This window comes from Oncorhynchus keta, chromosome 10, assembly GCF_023373465.1.
Source record: "Oncorhynchus keta strain PuntledgeMale-10-30-2019 chromosome 10, Oket_V2, whole genome shotgun sequence".
Taxonomy (NCBI): domain Eukaryota; kingdom Metazoa; phylum Chordata; class Actinopteri; order Salmoniformes; family Salmonidae; genus Oncorhynchus; species Oncorhynchus keta.
The window spans coordinates 7,486,049-7,495,366 of record NC_068430.1 but is presented as its reverse complement, the minus strand read 5'-3'; the positions used below and the strand labels follow the sequence as shown (position 1 = coordinate 7,495,366).

The window sequence follows — 9,318 nt, the reverse complement described above, 5'->3', positions numbered from 1 at the left end:
GCTGTGTGCTTAGGGTCGTTGTCCTGATGGAAGGTAAACCTTTGCCCCAGTCTGAGGTCCTGAGCGCTCTGGAGCAGGTTTTCATCAAGGGCCTCTCTGTACTTTGCTCCGTTCATCTTTCCCTCGATCCTGACTAGTCTCCCAGTCCCTGTCGCTGAAAAACATCCCCACAGCATGATGCTGCCACCACCATGCTTCACCATAGGGATGGTCCCAGGTTTCTTCCAGACGTGACGCTTGGCATTCAGGCCAAAGAGTTCAATCTTAGTTTCATCAGACCAGAGAATCTTGTTTCTCATGGTCTGAGAGTCTTTAGGTGGCTTTTGGCAAACTTCAAGTGTGCCTTTAACTGAGGAGTGGCTGTAGTCTGGCCACCCACCATAAAGGTCTGATTGGTAGAGTGATGCATAGATGGTTGTCCTGGAAAGTTCTCCCATCTCCACAGAGGAATTCTGGAGCTCTATCAGAGTGACAGTCACCTCCCTGACCAAGGCCCTTGTCTCTCGATTGCTCAGTTTGGCTGGGCGGCCAGCTCTAGGAAGAGTCTTGGTGGTGCCAAACGTCTTCCATTTAAGAATGATGGAGGCCGCTGTGTTCTTCGGGACCTTCAATGCTGACGTACTGCTGACTGAGGTTGACTGCTGACCGAGTTCTACTGCTGACTGAGGTCTACTGCTGACTGAGTTCTGCTGACTGAGTTCTACTGCTGACTGAGGTCTACTGCTGACTGAGTCTACTGTTGACTGAGCTCTACTGTTGACTGAGTCTACTGCTGACTGAGTTCTACTGCTAACTGAGTTCTACTGCTGACTGAGTCTACTGCTGACTGAGTTCTACTGCTGACTGAGCTCTACTGCTGACTGAGTCTACTGCTGACTGAGTTCTACTGCTGACTGAGTCTACTGCTGACTGAGTTCTACTGCTGACTGAGTCTACTGCTGACTGAGTTCTACTGCTGACTGAGTCTACTGCTGACTGAGTCTACTGCTAACTGAGTCTACTGCTGACTGAGTTCTACTGCTGACTGAGTCTACTGACTGAGATGCACTGCTGACTGAGTTCTACTGCTGACTGAGTCTACTGCTGACTGAGTTCTACTGCTGACTGAGATCTACTGCTGACTCTGCTGCTGACTGAGTTCTATTGCTGACTGAGTCTACTGCTGACTGAGATGCACTGCTGACTGAGATGCACTGCTGACTGAGATACACTGCTGACTGAGTTCTACTGCTGACTGAGTTCTACTGCTGACTGAGTCTACTGCTGACTGAGCTCTACTGCTGACTGAGTCTACTGCTGACTGAGTCTACTGCTGACTGAGTTCTACTGATGACTGAGTTCTACTGCTGACTGAGTTCTACTGCTGACTGAGTCTACTGCTGACTGAGTTCTACTGCTGACTGAGATGCACTGCTGACTGAGTTCTACTGCTGACTGAGATCTACTGCTGACTGAGTTCTACTGCTGACTGAGTCTAATAATAATAATATATGCATTTAGCAGACTTTTAGACTTACATTCATGTGTGATACATTCTACGATGATGCCCACTGCCCTGACTGAATGCTCTACTGAGCTACTGCTGACTGAGTTCTACTGCTGACTGAGATCTACTGCTGACTGAGTTCTACTGCTGACTGAGTTCTACTGCTGACTGAGTCTACTGCTGACTGAGCTCTACTGCTGACTGAGTCTACTGCTGACTGAGTCTACTGCTGACTGAGTCTACTGCTGACTGAGTCTACTGCTGACTGAGTTCTACTGCTGACTGAGTCTACTGCTGACTGAGGTCGACTGCTGACTGAGTTCTACTGCTGACTGAGTCTACTGCTGACTGAGTTCTATTGCTGACTGAGTTCTACTGCTGACTGAGAAGCACTGCTGACTGAGATGCACTGCTGACTGAGATGCACTGCTGACTGAATTCTACTGCTGACTGAGTTCTACTGCTGACTGAGATCTACTGCTGACTCTGCTGCTGACTGAGTTCTACTGCTGACTGAGTCTACTGCTGACTGAGATGCACTGCTGACTGAGATACACTGCTGACTGAGTCTACTGCTGACTGAGTTCTACTGCTGACTGAGTCTACTGCTGACTGAGTCTACTGCTGACTGAGTTCTACTGCTGACTGAGGTCTACTGCTGACTGAGTCTACTGCTGACTGAGCTCTACTGCTGACTGAGTCTACTGTTGACTGAGCTCTACTGCTGACTGAGTTCTACTGCTGACTGAGTCTACTGCTGACTGAGTTCTACTGCTGACTGAGTCTACTGCTGACTGAGTTCTACTGCTGACTGAGTCTACTGCTGACTGAGTCTACTGCTAACCGAGTCTACTGCTGACTGAGTTCTACTGCTGACTGAGTCTACTGCTGACTGAGTTCTACTGCTGACTGAGTTCTACTGCTGACTGAGATGCACTGCTGAGTGAGTTCTACTGCTGACTGAGTTCTACTGCTGACTGAGATCTACTGCTGACTCTGCTGCTGACTGAGTTCTACTGCTGACTGAGTCTACTGCTGACTGAGGTGCACTGCTGACTGAGATACACTGCTGACTGAGTCTACTGCTGACTGAGTCTACTGCTGACTGAGTTCTACTGCTGACTGAGATCTACTGCTGACTGAGTTCTACTGCTGACTAAGTTCTACTGCTGACTGAGTCTACTGCTGACTGAGTTCTACTGCTGACTGAGATGCACTGCTGACTGAGTTCTACTGCTGACTGAGTTCTACTGCTGACTGAGTCTACTGCTGACTGAGTTCTACTGCTGACTGAGGTCTACTGCTGACTGAGTTCTACTGCTCACTGAGTTCTACTGTTGACTGAGATGCACTGCTGACTGAGTCTACTGCTGACTGAGTCTACTGCTGACTGAGTTCTACTGCTGACTGAGTTCTACTGCTCACTGAGTTCTACTGTTGACTGAGATGCACTGCTGACTGAGTCTACTGCTGACTGAGTCTACTGCTGACTGAGTTCTACTGCTGACTGAGTTCTACTGCTGACTGAGTTCTACTGCTGACTGAGTTCTACTGCTGACTGAGATGCACTGCTGACTGAGGTCTACTGCTCTGTCCCTTCATACTGAGAGATATTGTGATCACCATCCACCACACACCATGTCCTCTGACTGAGTCCCATTCCCCCAACCCCACCCAGAAAACATGTCTCCACTCCAACCTCCCATCCCATTCCCCCAACCCCACCCAGAAAACATGTCACCACCCCAACCACCCATCCCATTCCCCCAACCCCACCCAGAAAACATGTCTCCACCCCAACCTCCCATCCCATTCCCCCAACCCCACCCAGAAAACATGTCTCCACCCCAACCTCCCATCCCATTCCCCCAACCCCACCCAGAAAACATGTCTCCACCCCAACCTCCCATCCCATTCCCCCAACCCCACCCAGAAAACATGTCTCCACCCCAACCTCCCATCCCATTCCCCCAACCCCACCCAGAAAACATGTCTCCACCCCAACCTCCCATCCCATTCCCCCAACCCCACCCAGAAAACATGTCTCCACCCCAACCTCCCATCCCATTCCCCCAACCCCACCCAGCCAACATGTCTCCACCCCAACCTCCCATCCCATTCCCCCAACCCCACCCAGAAAACATGTCTCCACCCCAACCTCCCATCCCATTCCCCCAACCCCACCCAGCCAACATGTCTCCACCCCAACCTCCCATCCCATTCCCCCAACCCCACCCAACCAACATGTCTCCACCCCAACCTCCCATCCCATTCCCCCAACCCCACCCAGCCAACATGTCTCCACCCAAACCTCCCATCCCATTCCCTGAACCCCACCCAGCCAACATGTCTCCACCCCAACCTCCCATCCCATTCCCCCAACCCCACCCAGAAAACATGTCTCCACCCCCAACCCCACCCAGTTTACTGGCTGTGATAGAAAACTGAGGATGGATCAACGACATTGTAGTTACTCCACAATACTAACCTAATTGACAGAGTGAAAAGCAGGAAGCCTGTGCAGATTAAAAATATTCCAAAACATGCATCCTGTTTGCAACAAGGCACTAAAGTAATACTGCAAAACATGTGGCAAAGCATTTAACTTTTTGCCCTCAATACAAAGCGTCATGTTTGTGGCAAATACAATACAACACATTACCGATTACCACTTTCCACATTTTCAAGCATAGTGGTGGCTGCATCATGTTATGGGTATGCCTGTAATCATTGAGGACTGTGGCATTTTAATGCCTCTAAGCACAGGCAAAATCCTAGAGGAAACTATGATTGTCTGCTTTTCACCAGACACTAGACACTAGAGGATGAATTCATCTTTCAGCAGGACAATAACCTCAAATACAAGGCTGAATGTACAGTGGAGTTGCTTACCAAGAAGACATTGAATGTTTCTGAGTGGCCGAGTTACAGTTTGGAAAAAGAAGAATGGAAAAGCCACCCCAAATACAGGTGTGCCAAGCTTCTAACCCAAGAAGACTCAAGGCTGTAATGGCTGCCAAAGGTGCTTCCACACCTTTGGCACTTAGTAAGTACCGAAACTGAGTAAATGTCTGAATACTTATGTAAATGTGATATTTCAGTTTCATTTGCATTAAATGTGCAAAAAAAATCTAAAAACCTGTTCTTGCTTTGTCATTATGGGGTATTGTGTACAGATTAATGAGGGGGGGGGAAACAATTTTAGAATATGGCTGTAACATCACAAAATGTGGATCATGTCTACATCTATTTAACATGGGACAAAATGCTACTGTCTGGAAATACAATTTTAAGTTTGTTACGGACACTCTTACGTCTTTCCCTCTTTGCAAGTTTGTTAATTTGATCCGGGCTCACTTACAATGCCATATACATTTTGAAACCACACTATGGATTTTAGCCCAGTAGCCAGAAAGCGGAGACAAGGGAAGCATTGAACTACAGGAATTCAGCCGTGTCAATATATTCATTTTGACAATAGATATTTGGAAGGTTAAAGTAACTGTGGTTTTAGTCCATCTACTCAGGTCGAATTTACTCAATTTGAGTGTTCTGTTAAAGTTTATGTCAATGGTTTTATCTAAGGAAGGAAATAAATCTATTGCCAAATATTTAAAATGTGAAAGAAAAGTAGAGATGAGAAGTAGAGTAGAGATGAGAAGTAGTAGAGATGAGAAGTAGTAGAGATGAGAAGTAGAGTAGAGATGAGAAGTAGTAGAGATGAGAAGTAGTAGAGATGAGAAGTAGAGTAGAGATGAGAAGTAGTAGAGATGAGAAGTAGTAGAGATGAGAAGTAGTAGAGATGAGAAGTAGTAGAGATGAGAAGTAGTAGAGATGAGAAGTAGAGTAGAGATGAGAAGTAGTAAAGATGAGAAGTAGTAGAGATGAGAAGTAGAGTAGACATGAGAAGTAGAGTAGAGATGAGAAGTAGTAGAGATGAGAAGTAGAGTAGAGATGAGAAGTAGTAGAGATGAGAAGTAGAGTAGAGATGAGAAGTAGAGTAGAGATGAGAAGTAGTAGAGATGAGAAGTAGTAGAGATGAGAAGTAGAGTAGAGATGAGAAGTAGTAAAGATGAGAAGTAGAGTAGAGATGAGAAGTAGTAGAGATGAGAAGTAGAGTAGAGATGAGAAGTAGAGTAGAGATGAGAAGTAGTAGAGATGAGAAGTAGTAGAGATGAGAAGGAGTAGAGATGAGAAGTAGTAGAGATGAGAAGTAGAGTAGAGATGAGAAGTAGTAGAGATGAGAAGTAGAGTAGAGATGAGAAGTAGTAGAGATGAGAAGTAGTAGAGATGAGAAGTAGTAGAGATGAGAAGTAGTAGAGATGAGGAGTAGAGATGAGAAGTAGTAGAGATGAGAAGGAAGAGATGAGAAGTAGTAGAGATGAGAAGTAGTAGAGATGAGAAGTAGAGTAGAGATGAGAAGTAGTAGAGATGAGAAGTAGAGTAGAGATGAGAAGTAGTAGAGATGAGAAGTAGAGTAGAGATGAGAAGTAGTAGAGATGAGAAGTAGTAGAGATGAGAAGTAGTAGAGATGAGAAGTAGTAGAGATGAGAAGTAGAGAGATGAGAAGTAGTAGAGATGAGAAGTAGTAGAGATGAGAAGTAGTAGAGATGAGAAGTAGTAGAGATGAGAAGTAGTAGAGATAAGTAGAGTAGAGATGAGAAGTAGTAGAGATGAGAAGTAGTAGAGATGAGAAGTAGTAGAGATGAGAAGTAGAGTAGAGATGAGAAGTAGTAGAGATGAGAAGTAGTAGAGATGAGAAGTAGTAGAGATGAGAAGTAGTAGAGATGAGAAGTAGTAAAGATGAGAAGTAGTAGAGATGAGAAGTAGTAGAGATGAGAAGTAGAGTAGAGATGAGATGTAGTAAAGATGAGAAGTAGTAGAGATGAGAAGTAGAGTAGACATGAGAAGTAGAGTAGAGATGAGAAGTAGTAGAGATGAGAAGTAGAGTAGAGATGAGAAGTAGAGTAGAGATGAGAAGTAGTAGAGATGAGAAGTAGAGTAGAGATGAGAAGTAGTAGAGATGAGAAGTAGAGTAGAGATGAGAAGTAGAGTAGAGATGAGAAGTAGTAGAGATGAGAAGTAGAGATGAGAAGTAGTAGAGATGAGAAGTAGTAGAGATGAGAAGTAGAGTAGAGATGAGAAGTAGTAGAGATGAGAAGTAGAGTAGAGATGAGAAGTAGTAGAGATGAGAAGTAGTAGAGATGAGAAGTAGAGTAGAGATGAGAAGTAGTAGAGATGAGAAGTAGAGTAGAGATGAGAAGTAGAGTAGAGATGAGAAGTAGAGTAGAGATGAGAGTAGAGATGAGAAGTAGTAGAGATGAGAAGTAGTAGAGATGAGAAGTAGTAGAGATGAGAAGTAGAGTAGAGATGAGAAGTAGAGTAGAGATGAGAAGTAGTAGAGATGAGAAGTAGAGTAGAGATGAGAAGTAGAGTAGAGATGAGAAGTAGTAGAGATGAGAAGTAGTAGAGATGGAGTCCTCCTTCGTGGGGATTTATTTTATCACTTGAGGTATACACTGCGTTTACAAAACATTAAGAACACCTGCTCGTTCCATGACATAGACTGACCAGTGCAACTCAAGTCAATATTAGGAAGGTGTTCTTAATGTTTTGTACACTCAGTGTGGAGATGATCTTGTCTGTGATCTTCAGAGCTTTTGGAAGGGATTCAAATACATTGTCTAGATAAACTAAGAAATCGTCGGCGTACAAATCACATTATTGTGGAAGCACCTATGAATGAGGCTGTTTGAGAAGGTTTGAATCCCAAGCAACCTGCCAACACATAGTTTGAAGTACAATAGACCAATATAGCTACTGTAGTAGGTCACAGCTGTGTGCTGGAAAACCTGGTGCTGGAAAAGCTGGAAAACCTTGGTAGAGCATGGGTGCAGTAGGCACAGGGGTGCTGGAAAACCTTGGTAGAGCATGGGTGCAGTAGGAATTGGGGTGCTCATGAGAATTTGCTTTCTTTTTGGGCTTCAGACCAATGCATACTTCTCACTTAACACTTGTGTGTTTAATAATTATACAGTCCCATATGTTCCAAACCTGACCAAAGATATGAACATTCTTGTCTATCAAAAGCTTTTTCTGCGTCAAGAGATAAAACTGCCCAAGGAGCTTGGGTTTCTGATGAAGCATGTAAGATATGTAATTGACGATGGAGGTTATCTGAGAATAATAGTTGTTTAACAAACCCTCTTTGGTCCAGATGTACCAGTTTGGATAAGTACGTTTCGAGACGGGACGACAGAATTTTAGAAAATAGTTTAAATATTAAAGATAGAGGGCGAAAGTAAGAGTACTGGGTGGCATCCTTACCTCTTTTATTTTTAAAAATAAAAGCTAAATTAGTGGGGTATTTACATCCCTTCTAAATGAACCTTTGTGAACGGCTGTGTTAATAATTTACACTAACAGTGGACCTAATTGGTTTCAGAATGTTAAATAGACCTCAGGAGGAATTACCGTCCCAACCAGGTGATTTGCCTTTATTCATGTTATCCAATGGCCTTTTGAGTTCATAGAGAGAGATGTTGGCTCCCAGCAAGCCGGCTTCCTCAATTGAGAGCAGTGATATCTTTTTAAAAAATGACTCAATTTGCGTGGATTTACAATCAGAGGTTTACAACAAAAAAAATAGAAATGGGAAAATCTTTGTTTGATTAATTTTGGTTCTTATAGGAATTCACCCGATTCAGATTCAATAGTTGCTATATCCACTAATTGATCATTACTGCGAAGCTTGTCAGTCATCTTCTTTACTAGTGATTTATTTAGCCCAGATGTATTGATTTAGCCCAGATGTGTTTATTTAGCCCAGATGCATTTATTTAGCCCAGATGTATTTATTTAGCCCAGATGTATTTATTTAGCCCAGATGTATTGATATTGATTCAGCCCAGATGTATTGATTCAGCCCAGATGTATTGATTCAGCCAAGATGTATTGATTTAGCCCAGATGTATTGATTTAGCCCAGATGTATTGATTCAGCCCGGATGTATTGATTTAGCCCAGATGTATTGATTTGGCCCAGATGTATTGATTTAGCCCGGATGTATTGATTCAGCCCAGAAGTATTGATATTGATTTATCCCAGATGTATTGATTTAGCCCAGATGTATTGATTTAGCCCAGATGTATTGATTTAGCCCAGATGCAAATACAGTTGCATTGTTTTTAACAAAACCTTCAAATGGCTTCCTTTAAAATCCGAGGATCATCAAATAAATTTTTGTTAATCATTATGAATCAATTCGATTCCGTTTCAAATTGTTCACAGAAGGTAGGACTTGTTAGTACGGAACATTAAAAGCGCCATCTTGTGGCTCTTTCAGGAGATTCTGACATTTGTATCTGTTAATAATAGGCATGAGAATCAGTGCTAATCCTGATTTTATGAGGATATTTTCACACTATGTGGTCAATAATATGCCATTTAGCAGACGCTTTTATCCAAAGCGACTTACAGTCATGTGTGCATACATTCTACGTATGGGTGGTCCCGGGAATCGAACCCACTACCCTGGTGTTACAAGCGCCATGCTCTACCAACTGAGCTACAGAAGGACCATAACGTTCTGAAATTGTGAAAAGTATGATAATGCCCTTTTTGTGTAAGAGCTGTTTGGAAAAAATTCATGAAATTTCATCCTGTTCAGGTGGGATATAACATCATGACGTACAAATGGGATCTGCTTTTAATTGACCAATGACTTTTGATCTGGGTAAAGGGGTGGACGCTAGACCATCCTATCAGCCAATCAGTGCTGTGTATGTAAATATCTTCACATTTGATATCTTTCAAGGATTTTATGTAATCTG

At 43.5% G+C, this 9,318-nt stretch overlaps 1 long non-coding RNA gene across 1 annotated transcript; it reads left to right on the top strand.

Moving 5' to 3' along the window:
- The first annotated feature begins 5,219 nt into the window (after positions 1-5,219).
- Positions 5,220-5,794, top strand: LOC127932069 (uncharacterized). Its single transcript, XR_008143887.1, has 3 exons — positions 5,220-5,298; positions 5,449-5,518; positions 5,637-5,794. It is a non-coding gene; the product is annotated as an uncharacterized LOC127932069 (long non-coding RNA).
- Positions 5,795-9,318: the final 3,524 nt, after the last annotated feature.